Here is a 23522-nt window from a genome sequence, read left to right on the forward strand (position 1 = left end):
TTTTCATTGGCTATTTATGTAGTTTGAAAATCACTTATTGCATTTTAAAAAAAATATATACAGGGTGTAATATTTAATACGAATCCCTAAATTAATTTTTCCAAAGCCACTCCTGGAATTTTTTAGTTTAGCTAATACCAGTCGAATGCTTGATAGTAGTGTACTGTATCATGCAAAAATTAAAAAAAAACAAATGAGCCGTATAAACACTACAGTAAAATGAAATAAATGGTCAATTACACAAATCACCTTGTTAATTAATAAAGAAGAGGAGTTGACATTTTTTAGTGGCCACATGATATGCTCCCTGAGGGACTCTACATATGGTAGAAGTATGTAAAGTTCCTCATGACTCACCCTGTATAAATACAGATAGGTTGCTCATAGAAACAATTATTATAGATCTAGATAACGACAGTGATAGTGAAACTGACTTGTCCATGTAATTTTTTTTTAAATATAAGTACTTTTTGAATTGGATTTATAAATGGTAAACTTTCTATGTATACGTAATTTATGTAAATATTTTTAAATTCAGTTGATAACGGTATAAAACCAGCTTTTAGACACACCTCGATTTTGAAAATAATTTTCTAAAATATTTCTGCCTCTGTTCTTTTTGTACTCTATTTAGAAATGATAAAGTTTTGTAAATATGTGAATGCAGTGTATATAAATATTTTTGCAACTATTTTAACTTTAGTAGTCAATGATAAAGACCGGCTTTTAAACACGCCAAACAATCGAATAAGTAATGCAAATCGAAAATAAAAGTACGATCATGTCCAGAGGCGATCCCCCGCTGCCTTGCGGTAGACACTTATCGATAATAAATACTAATATGACTCTCTAGATCTCTGGTAGGACTTTAACTGAAGAAGAATAATCTTATCGGGTACCAGACGATGAGCTAAAAATTGTAAATTTTGAAACCGGTTGTCTAAAGTCAACAATATAACTATTTGTGAGTTAGTTATTTATTTAATTTTCTTATCTGCCTACAATTAAAAGAATATATATAAAACAAATATCGAGAAATATCGCTCTAAAATAATAAAAAAATATGTCATCAGAATGTTCTACTTAATGCCATTTCATACTTATTTATAGGTTGATTAGGAAAAATAAATTCTTTTTCAAAAAAACTACCGGAAAATGTTAAGAGAACAGTAACAATGAGTACTTATTTTTGTTGGCAAAATTATTCACTGTTTGCCCAATCGAGAAACTTGTTTATGTTGCCGCAATACATATTTTCATATATGCATTACACAAATAAACAACACTCACAATTTTTATATCGGTAATGCATATTTTAGTTACTACAGTATTGTTCAGCTTTATAAAAAATAAATTAAAATGAACTAGCGAACCATTTTTTTAGTAAATGAAATAAAAATTTAGGGTTGTTTCACTCAGGATACGGATTGATGTATTGATAATCGAATAGCAGTTCTAATGGTAAATATGTTTATTTAACCGATATATGAGCTTTATTGACACAAAATCATGTTTCCCTCACTAATTAAATAACCCAATTTAATGTTACGGATCTGAAAGGGAGGAAGATAATATTAAATTATTGAATCCTTTATTTATTTTGTGATGTTTTATGTACTAAACATAAGGGTAATTGATTGAAATACACTGCCGAAGTAAGAAAATTATTAAGTATCTAAAAACTCATGCCTTATATACATTAACGTGTTAACGAGTTTGATTAATTATTGTACTATCATTACTAATATTATGTCGTTAGTTTGTATTGTTAATTTTTTTTTATTTTTTATCCATTAATAATTATATGACAATCAGTAAATTTAACGATTTAAAAATTATTTTTATTATAATTTCTTGTAGTCCAGTCGTCAGAGATTTGATTTCTAAAAACGAGACTTGTTCAAAATGTCAATTTTGGGACATCAAAAAGATGCAAAAAAGTTTGAAACTCCAACTCTCGGATTTCCCCAAAACCCCCACTCGTATGGGGGAAAGGGAGGGCCATAGAATAAAATGTTTTAAGTAAGAAATATAGCTGAGATAACTTTGAGCAAAAATATTGATTATCACTTTTTATGTAGAATATATCGTTCTCTCAGAAACAGCGCTTGAAGCGACCGGCGATTTTATATGCCGGTTACGCGCGTTAAACAAAATTTGTAGTTTTAAATAAAATATGAATTAAATCGACGATAAAATATCTTTATATCATAGTGCCCCATCGACAAAAGTTAAAATGCCTTTTAAACGTAAAGAGTGCTGCTTTCACATGCAATTTTTGCATTTTGACAAAATTAAAAGGCAGTTTCTAAATAATGCTGTAAACTATACTAAAACAATTTTTAATTGAAGGTGATTACTTGGCAACATCACACTTAACGAAGCCCTTAACGATAACTTTTCAACGAAATCATATTCCACTTTACCATTCCACTATCAATTTTGCAGAGGCGTACCAAAAAAAATTTAATTATTTATTTAAACGCATACAAGTAATTACGTAAAAATTAAATCTAAGACCGATATAATTATTAAATTATCATGTGTCTTTTAACCGGTATCTTATAGTTGTCTAACAAAATAAAGTAAAATTTTATTGGTATTATAGAGTACTTAATACAGTACTTAAAAAAAAAACAGAAATCTTTGCAAAATACTTATTCTTTTTCATTAGACGAAACAATCTGAAATTTTATCATACGATCTCGTCATTACACATCATTATCTAGAAGAATTGTTAGTTATAGTTATAGAATTGCTGTGTGCTGTAAATGTTATATTTGTTTTTCTTAATTTGAAAGTTTCCTTGGGTTTATTTGTTTATATAAATATAAAAATATATTATGAAGTTCATATAAATTAAAATAAAGTAAGCTAAACTATGGTCATGTGAATACGTGTATATAGTAGTGCATTTGTTTAATTCAGTAAATTCTCGAAATATAAAATGAAGATGGCATTAACTACTAAAGAGTTAATAGCTTTGTTAGAAGAAGACTTAGATTGTGAAAATGCTGACTCACTTAATGTGGTTTATTTGCCGCCGAGATTAGATTAGAAAGTTTCTGATGTAGAAGACATTAATGATAATATTATTTGTGAAGAATCAATAAAATCGGATATTGCAGGTACATATGAAATACAAGTGATTGGGAATTCTGACGATTCTGATTATGATATTTCTCTGAACCACAGATAAAACGCCCAAAGAAAACACCAGGCAAAAATAGTAAATCCAAATTTGTCTCAAGTTGTAACAACAGATACTCCTTCGTGCTCAGTAGTAATTCAACATCAGTTTGATTGATATTTAGACAATATAAAAGCCAACCATGATGGCAAGTCATATATTGAAGTTTTTTCACTCTTTTTTGAGAAAAAAGTAATTGGGAGCATTCTATATTTTACAAATATTTATGCATCGCAGAATAACCGTCACGATTTTGAAATGAATAACATAAATAATAAAAAAAAATTATTAGCATATGTATATTATCTCGTTCACACTCTCCTTCAAGTTGATATGCATTGGTAAAAGGATGAGGATAAAGAAGTGCGCATTATAAGAGAAAGTATGGGCCGACATAGATTTATATTTTTTATAATTTATAATAGTGAAGAAACCGCTACATCAGTGTCAAACTAAGTACATGAACGTCAATCTAAATTTGCTTTACCAGATGAAATCAGATTCGACAATATTGGCCACATTACAAAAAGAGACGATAGTTCAAGAATGTAGCATATGCAAAAGTAATACTATTTTTTTTTTATGTAAAAGGTGTAGAATGCAACTACACCCCGAAAGTTTTGAACATTTTCACCTTAAAATTTAATTTACATTTAAGATACAATATGTTCCCTAATTAAAAATTGTACTGTTTTCATTGAAAATGAGAAAAAAAATCTTTTGGGTTGTAAATTAGTCTTAATTTATGCGTTTTTGTTCCAATCTAATAAATTAATTGTCAAATTTCTCTTTATATATTGAGCGGCCGTTAATGTGTTAATACTATATAAAGAATAAACTTGCCTCAAATTTACTTTACGTACCTCAAAACTATTTTAAAGTTAATAATAAAGTCTATTAATTTAATAAATATATTCCCAAGAAATAGAGCACTCTACGCCTATGCACATATTTAATGTCAAACGAATAAACTAAAATATCAAATTTCTCTCATTCCCATTGTTTCTAAGAACGTAAATATATATGGACCAGCAAAATATTGATAAGTTTACCGATGTTTTAAACTATTCAATGAATTTGTCTCACTATACACTCGCGAATCGCACCAATTTATATTGTTACGGGGGCAAATTTTATGAGACTATCTTACTTTTTTACTTATTTACATGGACAAAGCATACACAATAAAAATGACCCCGGTAAGAATTTACTGCTGACATTTTAAATGGTTGCCGCTACCGCTTAGTTCAATTTGTAGATTAGTCACCTTTAATTGAAAATTGTCCGACTATAAATAAACGCTGCGCCATTTTTGCCATTTTTTACCATAGACATGAGGTCAATAAAATTCATCACTTCCATTGATCGGTCACTACGAAATTTCCATTGCTAGAGCCTAATCTTTAAAACCTATGAATAAAATTTCGATTTTGAGTTTTGGCAACAAATATAAATCATTTGGAATATGCCTAACAACGCTTAATTTAAACTTTCGCAATACAAATGATTTCACTTTACGGGATGTCCTTCCGCGAAGACGGCTTTGTGTGGAATTTGTAGCTAAAGATTTGTAGTTTCAAAAAAAGTTTGAAAGATATATTTTTGTATTTGTACCTTCATAAGAACCAGTTCGTATTAAAGTACAAATAACTGCAGCTATGTATCTTGGAAATCATAGAATGGCATAAAACTTTAAGCATGTTTAAAATTTCTTTAATTATTCCTCTTAGAAAATTATTTTTCACGCCACCTATGTCTACATATTTTGCTTTAAAAATAACCCATAAGCAACGAGCGATTTGCCATGTCTGTTCACAACAACGAAATAGCTCACAATATGTTTCTTGTCGTTATTATCTTTCGTTAGTTAGTTAGTTTTCTGTCGAGAGAAAGTAGAAAAGATAGAAATAAGACCACACCGGACTTGTCAATTAAGTACCATTTTCGCGTGGCACTCTTCGGCCAATATTCCAACTCTTTTTTTTATCCCTAGCTGGTCTAAATATCGAAAATCGAGTTCATTTTCGTTGCGGATCCTGTTGCATGCGGTTGTCTTCATCAAACGGCGGTGAGTGTAATTTCAATTCACCATTATCCATCTATCTTCATACAGTGCTTCTTACAGTAAATTTTCTCTTTTGTCGTAGACGTCTTCCAGTTCGATGACACTGAGTCAATTCTGCTTGCCGTTTCCTCCATCCATTTAGTTCAGTCTATTCTATTCTAGTCTGGTCTAGTGGAGGATTGACCTGATGTATTACCTGTACCTACATTAATTAGATGATTGATGTGCTGATTGAATCCACCGTAATTCGTTATCTTACTTAAATCATCTAAGCAGCTTGAAACGTCACAATGTACCTGTTGCGGGTGCAACCTGTCCAGTGCCTTTATCGACGATCGTTCTATGAAAGAATGTCATTACCTGTGACTACCTGCCGCCGACTGTAAGTACAATACCGATTCTTTAATTGTGATTTACCAAGATTTGTGATTCAACGATCATCTTTTCTCCGGTGCTACATAAATCGTTTTCGTACAGGAATTATTGATGACTCAAGTTCAGTACCTTTACTATTAATAGCATAAATCCACGATATCAATATACATACGAGGTGTGATCAGATTTGTTTTATATGTAGTTTATATTTATGATAGATTTTATACACATATTTGAGGTGATCACAATCAAACATTTCAGTAACTTCATGTTTACTTATTCTCAAGGCGTAAAAATCAATTATTTGTTTTATTTCAAATTATATCGAACATTGACGTAGATACTATAACTATAATATCCCATATATATCCTATCCTATAATAACTATAATATAGAAGGAATAACTATAATATTCCTTACCATTTTCTTATTACTGAGGATACTAAATTACTCATAATTATTTTTCAGAACATGTTACTCATTGTATTCAATAATAAATCGTGCAGTAACTTATCTCGTGCCATTAAACTGTTCAAGAAAATTTTTATAGAGAGCATTTACTTTAACTATACCTTAATATAACCCTGTTGATGAACTATTGCCTTTTATTTTTTTTTATTATGTATATATTTATTTCATATGCATGATGTATCTCTTTCAGACATTGTTATTGATTGATATTACGATTTGATTAAGTGTGTACCGCGTAACCATAATAACTTTTGCCCCACGGTTTATTTTATTCACGCGTGATTATCTTAACCGTACCTTACCTTTCTCGTTATCTTATTTCATATGTCGTAGGTTTCCCTGTTCCTTTAAAATTAGGGTGGTGCCCAATTATTTCCCTTCTCTTTATTTTCTAACTTCTCTTCTCTTTATCTTCAGTACTCCACTAACTAATTCTTTGCATTTGAGCTGCTAAGAACCCCGTCCAAGATACCTCTACCAGACTGAAGCCCGAGCCTAGTGCCGTTCCCTGGGTAACCTCAACTCTGTCATTAAAGAGGGTACAAAATCTTTTTTAACTTGGACAATTCCATCATTTGTTTGGTATATTTTCAATTATTAAAGCTGTTACCATCGATATATCCATATAGTCAGCCACTGATACTTGCATTTTTCCAGAAGCAAAAAATATTATTGTTAAAAATAACTGTCGGACTGGTGTAACAGCTTCTCCCCTAAAAATATGTGCTGATTAGTATTTTCTCTATATACATTAAAACAATAATGTTGTTTGGTTTGACTTTTTAATGATTTTTAATCCACCAATGTTAATGTGATGACAAATTTTAATATATCTTAATGATATTACTAACCTATTTATTATAAAGTTTTATTAAAGGTTCGATTTGTTCAAATGAAGACATATTTGTATCTTCCGTCATAGGAAACCTTTTCAAGAAATATAAATCATTATATTATTCCAAACAATTTATTCTTTCTTTGTAAACTTTTAAGTGGCGTATATATATATATATATATATATATATATATATATATATATATATATATATATATATATATATATATATATATATATCAATTATCCTAGGCTATTGTCTGATGGTTATCAGCTTTATTGCACATCGAAACTTGTGGAATATTTTTTGAGGAAAGATAGGAAACAAACAAAGATATAAGAAAAGTAATGATATTGTTCAAACTATAAGTGATGAATTTATTGAAGTTATTTTAATTTATTATAGAAATGTATTTAATAATATTTAATTATTTAATGGAAATTTTTTTTCTTCCATGAAAGTAATGTACTGTGCATGGCTGAGTATAACTACTCCAGATATTTATGTTATCCAAGATGGTGTTATTAAAATTAAAAAATTGATTTTTTGCTTCTTAAATTATGTGATATAAAAATCACATAAATTTTCTTTTCCCAATTACAAAAATTCCCAATGTAGTGAATTTTTCAAACCATTTTAATTTGTTTAGTGTCTTGATGTGTGTGAATTGTTCCTGTGTTTTGTCCTGTTCTTGTTTATCCAATGACCTCACAACAATTTTAGATATTAACCAAAGAATCCAATTTGCAGGTTCCACTTAATTTTTTCATATAAGATCACCTTCGATAACATATATATTTGGAGTAGTTCTACTCACTTATTTACATTATATTACATTAATGGAACAAAAAAATTTTCAAATAAGTAAATCAATAACACACATTTTTAAATATACCTCTATAATAACAACCAGGCACTTAATCTAAAGAAAGAAGAAGAAAACATGAAAGGCGTAAGAGATGAGGTAAGGGGAACAGACGAGATGGAAGAGGAACCATCAACGATTCTTGAAGTTAAAATGCAGTTAAAAGTCTAGCCAGAAACAAATTTGAAGCTTGAGGAACAAACATGATTTATATCCATCCCACAAAAATAAACTAGTGTTGGTCAATTCTCAAAACTGCACTTGCGGAGAGTTGGGTATATTAGAACATGTGATTTTCGATTATGCAAACTTCCAGATGCTAAATCAAACGTTATACAAAAGTCTACAAACAGCAGAAGCAACTCTCCCCACCAATTTAAATGCCATTCTATGTACACGTAATATAAATTTCTACAAAATTGTTTATAATCATCTAAAAAATATGAAAATTGATATTTAAAAAAAAAAAACAAAAAAAAATAAATAAAAAAAATATTAAAAAAATACATATGAAAAACAAAACACAAAGAGGGCCTAAACCTCCGTGGTGTTGAATCGGGTTTAAGCGCTGTGGAAAAAAATATATTTACATAATATAGTTAGTATAAGTATTTAGTTTTAGCATTTCGTATTAGTTATTATTATTATTTATTAAAAATATAATGCATCTCAGCTAAAGCTAGGAGATTGTATCTATGGAAATGATTATTTTAATAAAATTTTGAGCTGGCCAATTGGTCTAAACCAAGGTCACTAAGCCTCCTTCCCACGGGTGGGGTCCATCAGTACAACTATAAATGAAATTGCTTAAGTTTTTCAATTTTTTTTTGTATTTTTTTCCTACACTCGGTGTACCTTTTAGTGGCAATGAATAGTACACTTTAGCATAATTTGGTGAAATTGTACGAATCCGTTCAATCGCTACCTCAATAATACGAATGCAGAATTTCGGACTTCGGAAAATACGAGCACCCGATATGCGAATTGAGCAAACGACGAGGGATGACCCAGCCACAGGAAAACGGGGATGTGTAAGTATTGTAAAAAAAGAAAAACTAGATATTTTTGCCAATTGTGTAAAAACTGGTTATGTATGGAACATATAAAAGCGTGTTGTGCTGACTGTGTAGAAACAAAATTAACATTATTTAACCCCCTCTATTTTCTGTTTCAAATTTTAATTTTGGATATTTAGTTTTTACTTGTATTACTGTAAGTATATAGAGTAATAATGTGAAATAATGTGAAAATATTTAATTCTATGAAGCGGTCAGCAATAAAATTAAACTGCTTATCTATAAACTGGCGTATAGCATTATAGAAAATCTAAAATCAATCTTTGAAAAATTTTGGGATTAGTACTGTTGTGAATTTATTAAAAGGTTCAATATTTATAACACTTACGGATTTAATTTATTTCTTTATTTATATTAACTTATCTGACAATAATTTATTATATCCGTACGTAACAAATTCGCGAGCGCGGGTCTTGAGAATTAACTGTCCCTTCCAAATAAAGTTCCGTTATTATATACCAGTGCCGTTATCTCGAAAACTCTAAAACCTTCGATGGCGAAACGGTAAAGGCAAACTGGATTTCCCTCGCATCGGTTCTGGAAGGTCGCTCAGGTAAATCGAAGTCTCTCGTAAATTCTAAAACATATTAGAATAAAAACATGTTTACAGGTTAAAACTATGACTCATATTTTTACGTAACATTGCCCCCCTCTCAAAAGATGGTTCCTCCTGGAACCTTGTCGGGACTAGAACTGGAACGGTATGCTGGTATCGGCAACTGGACCCTCTTTTACAACTTCCAGTTGTATAAAAATGACAAGGGACGGTTTTCTCTCCGCACCAGTAACTATGCGGATTGCAACAGACTAACACCTGGACTTCGGTGTCTTTAAAGATCTCCTCCACCATATTTCGGATAACCCTCCAATCTAATTGGCGGCACTCCAACTTTGGCATGGCTAACTTTTGCACGTCGGACTCTAGTACGTGCTCTCTCAATTGAAGTAAGGCTTCCCACACATCTCGGTAGGTAGGTTGGTCACGGGCAGTGTCTTTTGTTACCAGGTAGAAAAGGTAACGTGATGCATCTTGGAGTTTCAAGGTTTTACCGGGAGCTGGCACCTGGCATTGAAGTTCTGCAACTCGACCAAACTTCCTTCGAAAGACGGATGCCAACCCTGGTGCGTCTTTGATACTGGCCGGGATGGTAAGGGCCAGCGAGTAGTCATCGGGGAGCGCGAGTAGATCTTGCTTTTCTTCAGTGGTAACACCATGTCTTGCTTTACCGGTACCTCCATAGGCACCCATGAATTCCTCAAACGTGAGGTCAGACACGTCTTGGACTTGGTTTACTTCCACTTCTTCATCTACGTCGTGGTCACCTTCGAAAGACGCCAACCGGTTATGGTGTACTATCATCGGCTTTCCCCTCGGAATCTTGCTTATTCGGTAGATGACATCGTTGATCTTCTCCATAATGAGGTATGGACCTTCCCAAAACTGCTGCAATTTGGGAGAACAACCTTTTCGCTTCTTGGGATTATACAGCCATACTTTGTCGTTCTTCTTAAAGCAACCCTTTTTGGCTTGTGTATCGTACCGTTTCTTCATTCTGTCGCTAGCGATCTGAAGGTGGGAACGGACCAACTCATGTACATCGTCCATTCTTCTTCGTAATTCGATCACATAATCTTCACCTGCTACATCTTCTCCAGGTTTACATCCAAACTCGAGATCACAAGGTAGTCGCATTTCGCGTCTGAATAGGACTTTGGCTAGTGTCTGGCCTGTTGATTCGTTAACAGCAGATCTGTAGGCCATTGTGAAGAACGGAAGGTATTGGTCCCAGTCTCGCTGATGATCGGACACCATTCTTGTCAAATACTTGCCAACTGTCCTATTCATTCGTTCTACCATACCATCCGATTGCGGATGATACGCGGTAGTTCTTGTTTTCTTCATGCCTAGTCTATCACATATTCCTTGGAATAGATCGCTTTCGAAGTTCCTGCCTTGGTCACTATGTATCTCCAAAGGCACTCCAAATCGGCTGATATATTCTTGGATCAACTTACCTGCAACGGTGGCGGCCTTCTGGTCGGGAAGTGCGTAAATCTCGACCCACTTAGTAAAGTAATCCATTACTACCAGCATGTACTTGCCTCCATTTTCACTTTCTGGAAATGGCCCAGCGATGTCCAAAGCTATTCTTTCAAACGGGCTTCCAACATTATATTGTCTCATAGGAGCTCTCCTTTTTCGGTGAGGCCCGTTACTCGTAGCACAAATAGTACATTTCTTACACCAGTCTTTTACGTTGTCGGAACTGTTCATCCAATAAAACCGTTCCCGAATTCGCTGAAGGGTTTTCCTTACACCAAAATGCCCTCCCGATGGACTGTCGTGTAACTGACGAAGTACTTCGGCCATTCTGCTCTTTGGGATCACCAACTGTCTTCTCTTCTCTGAACCGTCATCATTTTCCAGGACTCGTTTAAGCAAGCCATCTTCGATGATAAATGAGTCCCACTGGGCCCAATACGTCTTAACTACTGAGCATAGGTTTGATATTTCCTGCCAAGGTGGTCGACGGTTTTCCTCTTTCCATTTTCGGATTTTTTGTATAACTGGATCTCTCTCTTGTTCTTCCCTGATCTTAGTAGGCGTCCAGTCGTTGTTGACAATCGTCGTTCTTAGCACTGCTGCTTCCTTGGATTCCGTTTTGTTGCAGTGGGAACACTCTGCTGAGCATGGCCTTCTGGAAAGAGAATCAGCGTTTCTGTGGCTAACTCCGGCCCGGTGCTCAATCTTAAAATCGTATTCTTGGAGTCGTTCGATCCACCTGGCTATCTGACCCTCTGGATTCTTAAACTGCATCAACCACTTAAGGGCGGCATGGTCGGTTCGGATTAGAAACTTTCTGCCATAGATGTATTGATAGAAGTGCTCTACTGATTTAACTACTGCTAGAAGTTCTCGTCTCGTGACGCAATAATTCCGCTCAGGTTTTGAAAGAACTTTACTAAAATATCCGAGGACTCGTTCCTGTCCTCCTTGAATCTGAGACAGCACTCCTCCAATTCCCACATTACTTGCATCCGTATCTAAGATGAACTCTCCTTCTGGCAGTGGATACCCCAAAATTGGTGCTGTTATTAAATGCTTTTTCAACGTTTCAAAGGCATTTTGGCAGTCTATATCCCAGCGGTATTCTCTTGCTTCCTCTGTAAGTCGCGTTAATGGCTTAGCGATATCTGCAAACTTCTTAATAAACCTCCGGTAGTAAGTACATAGTCCAAGAAAACTTCTCACTTGATGTTTGTCAGTTGGTTTTGGCCATTCCTTAATGGAATCGATTTTTCCCTAATCCACGGCCACTCCTTCTTTACTGACTATATGACCCAGATAATTGCTTGAAATAGCTGGCACTTCTTGGGGTTTAGCATCAATTGGGCAGCTTTAAGTCGATTAAAAACGTTTTCTAAATTCCTCAAATGATCTTCGAATGTCTCCCCCAAGACGATTATGTCATCTAAATAAACCAGGCATGTTTTCCAAGATAACCCTCTCAACACATTTTCCATAAGCCTCTCAAATGTCGCAGGAGCATTACAAAGTCCAAATGGCATAACGTTGAATTGCCACAATCCAGATCCTGTGGTGAAGGCTGTCTTTTCTTTATCGACTGGGTCCATTTCTACCTGCCAGTATCCAGACTTCAAATCTAAAGTAGAAAACAATTTACTTCCAGCCAATGTGTCCAATGTGTCATCGATCCGAGGCAGAGGATAACTATCTTTCTTGGTAACGTTGTTCAGCAAACGGTAGTCCACACAGAACCTCGTCGTTCCGTCTTTCTTCTTAACCAGGACCACCGGAGAGACCCATGGACTCGTAGAAGGTTCTATCACCCCGTCTTTCTTCATTTCCTGAACAATCGTTTCAGCTTCCTCTCTCTTCGCCTGTGGTAATCGTCGAGCTGTTTGACGAATTGGCTTAGCATTACCAGTATCAATTTTATGCTTAACAACGGTAGTTCTTCCCGTCTTTCCTCCTTTCGGTACGAAAATATTACGAGACTGCCGAAGAAATTCCCTTAATTTCGTTTTCTCCATCTGATTTAAAGACTGTCCTGCAACTGCAACCATTTGGTCGAATTTGTCGTTGGAATTATCAGATGTTGTCGCCTGACGAATTATGGATGTCACAGGTACACAAGTTCCTACTTTTGTCTCTTCCTTTATGGTCACTGGGTAGTCGTTGACATTGATAAGTCTCACAGGAATTTCTTTAGCCGAAGTCACCAATTCCTTTCCAATTATGATTCCACGGCCAACCTCATCGTCGTGGTTCCAAGGCTCCATCATAACAGGTCTCCCTTCGTCTACAATTCCCTGTAGTCGCGCTACTATGATCGTTTCGCTTCTCGCAGGCACGACTGTATCTTCTGTAATGGCTGCTTGCACAGTGTTGTCATTATGTGGATGGAGAAATACCTCCTCGTTGCCAACTTTGATTACCTTATTCTTAAAATCCAATTGGAATCTATGCATATTCATTACGTCCATTCCTAATATAACATCCTCTTCGATGTCAGCAACTATAACTGTATGGACGAACTTTTCTGCTCCAATTCCCAATTGTACCTGGATTTCTCCATGAATGTTGGCATTTTCACCTGTAGCGGTCCGAAGTCGTAACCTCGTTGGTAACAGTTTCTTTCGGCTGTTTATAACTGTCGGGCGTATAATGGTTCTGGTCGCTCCGGTATCCACCAACAACGTATGCTTTTTACCATTTATGTCTCCATCTACATATACACTATCTTCACGACATTTCAAAGAAGCTATTAGTATAAGAGGGTCTTTGGAAAAGTTCCGGGTCGAAGCTGCTCCCCTAAAGCCGACTCGTTCTGGTTTTTCCGATGGTGAGTTTCTTGATTTTATGGTCTTCGTTTTCTTGCATGTCATGCTTTTTATCATATTAACGAGCTGGTCAAGTTTATCTTCATCTCCTTCCTCTTTTACAGTTCTAACTTTACTGTACCCGCCAGAGGCCTGCGTAGCTGACTCGTACTCGAGGGCGGCGGATAAGACATCAACCAGCGTTTTGTGACGAGCTAATCGCAGTGTTCTCTGCATTTCATGATCACGAAGACCATCAATAAACGTTTGAACGGCCAATTTTTCCATCATGTCTTCGGGAGCTGTTGGATAAGCATATCGTACTAATCTGGCAATATCTACCTCATATTCTTGAAGAGCCTCATCTTTCTTCTGTCTACGATTTTTAAGCTGTGACTGATATACATGCTCCAAATGTTCGTGGCCATATCGCATATTTAACCTCTTCTTCAGTTGTTCGAAATCATCGGTCTCCTCTACGGCTATGGTCTGAAGCACATCTAAGGCATCTCCTCGAAGGGCGATAGTCAGGTTTACAGCCTTTTCTTTTTCAGACCATCCATTTGCTCTTGCGGCTGATTCGAACTGTTTCATGTAGTTGTTCCATGATGATTTTCCGTCGAAAGTTGGGACTTTAACATGAATAGAACCTCCACTTCCTTCAAATTTCGGCCGTGTCTCCAACTTAAATTTCGTCTGGTCTTCTTTTATCTCCACTGTAATTGGATTGTTTCCTCTCTCTGCTGTCCCTGTTTCCTCCATCTTCTTTTCCATCTCTTTCCATATCTTTTCTTCGAAGGCTAACATATCGGCAGCAACTTGGTTTTTTAATGAAGATATTCTATCGTCCAGGGCAGACATCTCAGAAGTGACTTTAGAGATTTCCGAAGAGATGTTAGCAGAGACTTTGCTTTCCAGCGAAGAAATCTCGTTAGAAACTTTGTCTTCCAACGAAGCGATGTCGCCGGAAACTTTGGCTACATTAGAAGAAACTTTCGAAATATCGTCAGAAACTTTGTTCTCTAATGATGCGATGTCACCAGAAATTTTCGAAATCGACGAGAGGACAGCATCATGTTTGTCTTCAAATATATAAGTCTCTGGATCTAGTCCTTCTTCTAGCAAAGCGTTCTTTAGTCGTTGGACTAACTCAGCCTTTTTTCCGGTAGAAGCTAATTCTCTGTCTTCAAGATGTCTTCTTAAATTAGTCACTGTCAGCTCATAAATCGTAGCCATTTTCACAATTTATTTTATATTCACTTGTATTATTATTATAAGTCTAATTTATGTTCGATCCCACTTCTGACACCATTTGTTGTGAATTTATTAAAAGGTTCAATATTTATAACACTTACGGATTTAATTTATTTCTTTATTTATATTAACTTATCTGACAATAATTTATTATATCCGTACGTAACAAATTCGCGAGCGCGGGTCTTGAGAATTAACTGTCCCTTCCAAATAAAGTTCCGTTATTATATACCAGTGCCGTTATCTCGAAAACTCTAAAACCTTCGATGGCGAAACGGTAAAGGCAAACTGGATTTCCCTCGCATCGGTTCTGGAAGGTCGCTCAGGTAAATCGAAGTCTCTCGTAAATTCTAAAACATATTAGAATAAAAACATGTTTACAGGTTAAAACTATGACTCATATTTTTACGTAACAGTACTTAGAAAAGATAATTAGTTTGTAATTATAGATCTAACACCAGATTTCTGTACCTTGTCTTCCAATGTGGTTGTAAAGACACATGAAATTAAAGAAAGTGTTTAGTTATTATAAAGATTGCACATGACAAGAGAACATTGCAATGTGTAAAAAAGTTAAGAGTTATTTTGCCTGGCTAAAGGCGCATTCTCACGATTCAAGTTTTGTTGCTAAACTTTAGTTGACCAACAAAAATTGAAAAAAAAAGTGTAGTGAGAACCTCTGTTTCAATAAAAGTTGATCAACTATTTAGTTGTTTAAGGAAGTTTTATTCATTTAAACTTTTATTTCAAAATTTAAACGTATTGTTTTTAACTTGTTTTCAACTTGTCTTAAAACGTGTGAACTAGGCGGCCAACATTGGTTGACTGCGTTTAGTATATTTTTTGAAAAAGACTGGGGCGCACGAGAGTTTGTTTGGTTTTAATAATTTTGTCCACCTTATTAATTGAAATCGCTATAGGTCGTTCAAATACTCTGAATCTAGAAACCAAAATTCCTAACGCATTTTCAACAATGCGCCGAGCTCTTGATAAGTGATAGTTGAAGATTTTCCGTTTCCCAGAAAAACGAGTACTTCTTCCAAAGGGGTTTAAAATATAGGGTCTAAAGGGGAAAGCATCGTCAGCTACAAATACTCCTCCTTTCCTTACAAATATTTATAACATCTTCTAATGCTGTATTCAACGAAGATTTTGAAAAAACAGCAGCATTATTTGCCCATTCATTTGTGCCTACGTCCAAATAGCGAAAGCAATAGTTTGCGTTAAAGCACTTAAACAAGATTACGCTGTAACTGCCTTTTTATTTTAAATACTCTGATCCACTGTAACGCGCCTTTTTATTTTAAATACTCTGATCCACTGTAACGCGCATTTCGTATTATAATATGTTTTCCATTTAACGCGCCACGACAGTTTGGAGAATTTCATCGCTAATAATATTCTATTTGAATTGTCTTCCATTGTTCTTCATTTTGTGGTATCTGTAAAAAATATTTATTACAATTTGCTGCATATTTAATTCACTTTGTACTAATATGAAATATTTTAATAAAGTTCTATTTCTCTTTTAGAATTCAACACATGATGAAGTTTAAAGCAAAACCATCGAAAATACAGGAGAAACAGAAACAGAAAATATGTTTCCTGCATCTATTACTAGTGGCAATGGTAATACCCAGAAAGAAGCGATCCATTTAGAAAACACAAAAACTGCCAAATCGCCTACTACAAAGCAATCAAAGACAACAAATGTCTTTTCTGTTCTCCAAAATCGCAAGAGAACAATATTAGAAAATGAAAATATTTCAAATATAAGCGCAGCATTTGATAAACTTGATAAAGTAGTGCAAAAAATACATGTAATTTTGATGATGAATTCGACACATTTGTCAAATATATTGCTGTCCAGCTAAGACATGTGCCTGTTTACGATGCTCTCATTTATCAGGAACAAATTAAAACTATAGTACAACAAAAGGTATTGCAGCTCTTATCAGTGAGATAATTCAAATATCATATAAGCCCATTTCGATTGTGTCCATCTTCTACATCTTATTACCAGACAATTTCATCACCACCGTTTTCATCTTCTGAGTATCATTCATCTCAATCAACAGTAATATTAAACAACATGGACCCAGAACATTCCTCGTGTTCATTTTCATATGAATCATGCAATAGACAATAATGCGAAGCGAATTCTCAGGAGTCATCTGATGTACTTACTGCAGCTCTAACAGGTGTCTTCGACACCTAAATTTTATATTACCTACTTTTGTTACCAATTGTTTTATACTTACTTTAAAAAAATCTTGTAATGAATCGTATATTCCTGTACATACTTCTCCCAGAAATTTTGAAATGGTATTTTTAGGTACCTACTCGGTATATGGAAGCAAGCGTTGCGAACGAATCACCCATAGCTAAATATCTTAAAGTAATTTGCAGCTTGGTGAGATTGCTTGGCGAACGTTTAATAGATTTTGCAAGCTTAAACAGTTTGGTCATTGTAAACACAATGTTCAAACATCATGCCCGTCGTTTATCGACGTAGACCAGCCCAAATGGAGAATACAAGCACCAAATCGACTACATATTGATTAGAAACAGATGGAAGACATGTTTTACAAACATAAAAACTAGACCAAGAGCTAAATGTGGATCCGATCATAAATTGTTATGGGCTTGCTTCAAGATAAAGGTAAAAAGAACAATGCCGCACCAAAATCAAAACAGGCTGGAGATTTAAAATCTGAAAACATTTAGAGATGCATTAAAGGAAACTAGTATGTTGAACACACAAGACAACCCAGAAGAAATGTGGAAAGGTTTCAGAAATGCAATAGAAACTTCTGTAGGAAGAACCAGAATAAAAAAAAATCATCAAGAGAAAACACTGGATGACAGACAGAACGCGGCAACTTCTCGAAGAGCGAAGGAGAATTAAATCTCTCATATATCAAAACGACAGCAACAAAAACGAATTAGCAAGGTTAAATAGAGAAATTAAAAGAGCATGTAGGGATGATAAAAATAAACATATAAATGAAGAATGCAAAGGGAATTTAAACCAATTACACAAACAATACTGGATCCAAATCAACATATTATAAATGACGAGAAAGGGATTGCGGAGGTATGGAGAAAATATTGTCAAAGTCTATCTGCAGATGATACCCAGAATGCAAATCACGACGAGTTCACTGCAGAGAGAGAAACAAACATTCTAAAGTCAGAGGTAGAAAAAGCAATCAAAAAGTTAAAAAATAGAAAATCTCCTGGCGCAGACCAGATCACCGCAAAAGTTTTAAAAGAGACTGTAGATGTTGGAGTAAATGTTATTCATATGGTCTGCAAAAAGATTTATGAAACTAGAGAGTGGCCCAACAACGGGACAACATCCACTTTCATCCCTATATTCAAAAAAGGAACTCCGCTAGATTGCAGCAACTACAGAACGGTAACCCTAATATCCCATGCAAGCAAGGTTCTACTTCATGTAATACATGAAAGACTAAAAGCTTTTCTATTGCCTCAGATATCAGAAGAACAAGCGGAATTTGTCCCAGGATAAGGCACAAGAGAACACATCCTTAATGTCAGACAGCTAATCGAAAAAACTCGCGAATTCAATACTCCTGTGCTTATGTGCTTTGTGGATTACACAAAGGTCTTCGATAAAGTCAAATAGCAGCAGATATGGTCCATACTAGCCGAAATGGGAACACCCCACCATTTAGTTCAACTAATTAGAAGTCTATATGAAAATAATAAGTGCACATTAAAAATAAACAACACCCTTTCCGATCATTTCAGAACAGAGGCAGGTGTCAGGCAGGGATGCATAATCTCGCCAACTCTGTTTAATATCTACAGTGAACACATTATGCGAAAGGTACTAGACGGATGGGAATATCAGTAGGGGATCAAAAAATCAGTAACTTGAGATATGTTGATGACACTTTAATAATCGCGACAAATCAAGAAGAAATGGAAGACATAATGACATGTCTGGAGGAGAAAAGCAACACATATAGACTAAAGCTAAATAGGAGTAAGACAAAGATCATGATAGTAGACAGAGCTCGGAATAATCTTCAACACATTAAAGAAATCGGGGGCTTTGAAGTAGTAAATAGTTTCATATACCTGGTGTCCCTAATAACAAATGACGGAGGGTGTGACAGAGAGATACGTAGAAGGTTGACTATTGCTAGAACAGCTATGATGAAACTGGTAACAATTTGGAAAAATTCTAGCATAACGACTACATTAGCTCCTTCAACAACATTTTTGATGCTCCCAAACTATTACTTCTTAGAATCCGGTGTTATTACCCTAAAACGACGTTTCTTATGACTTTTGTTCATATTATTATCAATTTTTTTAGTTCTTCTTTTAACAAAAGAGCAATACTTTGTACACATTCACGCACAACCTCATTCGACGCCATTTTTACATTGAACCGCTGATTCTGTTTTTTTTATTGAAGTATGTGAACAAAATCTTATTCAAGTTGAATTCAAATTTTGTTGATCAAATAAAGTTGATTAACAAAACTTGACTCGTAAGAACGCGCCTTTAGGATCTTTAGATGCGTCCAGCCGTAATAATTAGTATAGATATCAAATATAATATAATCTTGTAAAAAACATTTCTCAAACAAGTTGGCTAAGCCTTTTCCTGAAGCGCAAGTAATATCTTTATAAGATACCTCACCTAGAATTTCTGTGATATCTTCTTGGAGCCCAGAAACATTAAATTTTTTTGATTTGTATCGTAATATCTCTAGCAATATCAGAATCCTGAAACCTTATACAAACTTGTACGGGTCTAATCTTTAGTTACAACTGAAAAAGTTATGAAAAATTCAGAAATAATTTTAGAATGAAAAATCGACATTACAGACTCTCATTTTCAACATTACATCCTTAATATCTTCGAAAATATCACATCTATGACAAAAATAAACAAAATAAAATTGTTGAATGTTCAATCAAAAGTTGTTTACACTTATGCAAGACCTGTGAACATATATGTTTTCTCAACAATAATAATTTCAATTTACTTCTAATTTAATTCTCTCAGTTAAAGATTCAATAAAAATTTATTAGACTATAAATTTTTATTTTTATAGATCGATTAGTTTTGTTTATTATTTAAATAGCTTTTATTTAGCTTGAATATAATTTAATGCACACCATTGAATTTGTAAACCACAACTAAAAGTTATTTTAAGATATTTCTGAACCGTAAATATGCAGGACGTCCGTCGTGGAGAGATTGTTGGTGGATATAAATAGATTTTGAAACAAACTGAACATCAAAACACATAAGGGGAGAAATAATAAAAACAATGTACATTTCTTTCAATCGTTTGGTAGCATATTTAACTTTCATGGCATAAAACAAGGATATAGGTATGTATTAGGGAAATAAATAACATTTCTTTGGGTCTGGATTTACTACTCTCAAAACTTTTCCCGATTAGGGCGACTGTTCTGAAATTTTTAATAGTAGATTATTCTTTGTAATTAAAACAAAAGGTTATTTTATTAATTGTAATTAGTTCCGCACTTTGTATTAAACATATAACACAGATTCTGATAAAGTATTGAGTACCTAAGTTAAATATTTTTATATTTTGTAAATTTTAAAAATAGGTAAGTATAATATTATTATCAAACATGGCAGATGTATCTTAAAACATGTAAAATATTTCTTTATTAGAAAAAACCATGTTATCATGTCATTATTCAAATAACTGTCAAAGTTAAATGATAAAAATGATAGTTTTAAATAGTTTCAAGCTATACGAAGGCATTTAAAATTATCAGTCTTAATAGTATTGATAATTCTTTCCCACTTGCTTTGTTGTTTTGCGATAAACAATCAATTTGTAAATTCAAAATATTGACGCGCTGTCAATAGGCGACTTTTATAAAACGAGTAATTTAGATGAGGCGCCTCCCGATCCACCTCCTTATAATAAAGATAAAAACCAGGTTCGTATTATGGAATTCTCAAATATGGATTTAATTTCACATAAACCATTGCAAATTTAATGTTTAATTCTTTAGGAAAAAACGAAAATTTTACTAATGATAATGGGAAAGTCAATACGCAAAAAATATTCTTCGCTATTTGCTGAATTGGACTCAAAAATTATAAATATGGGATCTATAGATCGTAATAGGATTAGAATTAAATTAATTGATTACAAAAATGTAAATTATTTAATAATTGAAAGTGGTGTAGGTTATGTTTTTTTTCTAATTTGTACTTACATCACTATGCAATAGCTTTAACCTCATACGATTACCTGTTAAAGTGGTGTACGTCTAACTTCCAATAATTGCTACTAGATGGCAGAAAGGTACTGAACTTATGTATAAAATGTTTATAGTGTTGTGTGCAAACATGGTGTAAGTAGGGGAGAGGTAGGTACAGTGAGACGGTCGGAACACTGAGACAAACGCGGTAGAGCTTACCACGTTCGGTATTATAAGGTAGAACTAAACCAACATGCCTATTACCACCTCAAAGTGAAGCAAACAAGAAACCATTAAGATTCAACAAGAAATGTTTTAGTTATCGCTGGTCATTTGAAGTGAGTGCATCGTAGTAAATATACCGTATCCACGTGGCCGCTGTTTTCACGAAAATTGAAGTTTCTTAGACAAGGTAGGTTATTCTAACTACAAAGTAAACCATTTTACGAACATTACATTTAAATTAAAACAAACGATTTTTGTACATATTTTATTAGTTTTTTTCATATATTTTAATTAACGATTTTTTAAGGAACAGTGAGACAACACAGCAGATGGAACAGTGAGACGCGTCTCACTGTTCCTTTACTGTCTCACTGTTCCGTTATAGTTGTATAAGCCAGGTCATTTGCAAAATAATTTCTCTTACAGAACGAAGATGCCAAGAAAAAATAAAACAGATCGGAAAATAGGAAGATTCTCTGAATATATGATGAGACAGGCTGTTGAATTAGTACAAGGTGGCACTTCTATACGGCAAGCAGCACGAATAAAAGGAGTATCTTTCCAAACAGTCCACAGATATGTTAAAAAATATCAACAAGATGAGAACGTCCGTTTATGTCCTAATTACAAAGTAAAACAAATTTTTACTATCGAACAGGAGAACGACTTGTGCGAATATATAATTAAATGTTCTAAAATGTTTTATGGCCTATCAAGAGAAGATACCCGAAAACTGTCATATGAAGCCGCAGTCTACAATAACATAGTGGTTCTAGCAAACTGGCATACTTCAAAAATCGCTTTACTTGCCTGGATGAAAGGATTTCAGAAACGTCATTCCAATAATTTATCCCTCCGGACCCCAGAAGGTTGTAGTCTTGCAAGGGCAACCGGTTTCAATAAATTTAATGTTGAAATGTTTTTCAGTAAACTTGAAACCGTTTTACAGCGTTTCCCTGTGTTTGGAGATGGTAGTCGCATCTTTAATTTAGATGAGACAGGAACCGTTACCGTTCAAAAGTCCCAAAAAGTATTTGCAGAAAGAGGTATACGACAGGTTAGTAAAGCCACAAGGTGGAACACTCGTTACAATATGCTGTATTGTTGGAGCATCTGGAGTAGCTATTCCTCCTGCTCTGGTATTCCCAAGAGTACACTTTAAAGATTTTATGATAAATGGGTCGCCTCCTGGAACTTTAGGACTAGCTTCAAAAACAGGTTGGATGAATACAGAGTGCTTTGTGCAAGTTGTTAGGCATTTTATTAAGCACACTGGTAGTACTAGAGAAAACCCTTCTTTATTGCTAATGGATAATCATCAAAGTCATTTATCGATTGAGGCAATCGATTTATGTAAAAATAATGGCGTTACAATCCTGACTATACCGCCACACTGCACGAACAGATTACAGCCGATGGACGTAGGTTTATTTAAGCCATTTCAGACTTTCTACAATGCTGCAGTACAATGCATTTACAATTTACAACGTAGCAGCCTGTGTGGGCACAGCATATCCACGAGCAATGACGCCAGTTAACATCGCAAGCGCTTTTCGAAAATCTGGAATATTTCCATTCGATCGGCATGTCTTCGCTGAAGAAGATTTTTTGTCAAGTTTTGTGACAGATAGGCCGCTTGTTGCAGTTGAAGCTGCTGCTAAAAAGATATGTGAATCTCCAGATGTAGAAAATCCAGGTCCAAGTCATACTGCTACTACTACTAAAACCTTTGTTAGTCCAACAGTTTTTAAGGGTTATCCTAAAGCTCCGACAAGAAAATCTGTAGAGGGCAACAAAAGACGCAAAGGAAGGACGATGATAGCTACGGATACCCCGGAAAAAATGGAGCTGATTAAATCAAAAGAAAAAACACCAAAACAGAAAAAAGTAGCACGGCGCGTATTAGATAGTGATTCTGACGAGCAAGACGAAAATGAGATGGAACTACAAGATTTCAGCGGAGGGGAGGATTTTATTGGTGAAGATCCAGAACCAATTATTTTCGAAGATCTTGATCGCTGTCCAAATGATGGGAATTATGTGCTCGTTGAATTCAACTCTAAGCAAAAGACATATTATGTAGGCAA

At 34.4% G+C, this 23522-nt stretch overlaps 1 pseudogene; it reads left to right on the top strand.

Moving 5' to 3' along the window:
* LOC140433864 (uncharacterized) overlaps window positions 1-17195 on the top strand; it is a 35534-nt pseudogene extending 18339 nt beyond the window's left edge.
* Window positions 17196-23522: the final 6327 nt, after the last annotated feature.

The sequence above is a fragment of the Diabrotica undecimpunctata genome, chromosome 2 (genome assembly GCF_040954645.1).
Source record: "Diabrotica undecimpunctata isolate CICGRU chromosome 2, icDiaUnde3, whole genome shotgun sequence".
In the NCBI taxonomy this organism is placed as follows: Eukaryota; Metazoa; Arthropoda; class Insecta; order Coleoptera; family Chrysomelidae; genus Diabrotica; species Diabrotica undecimpunctata.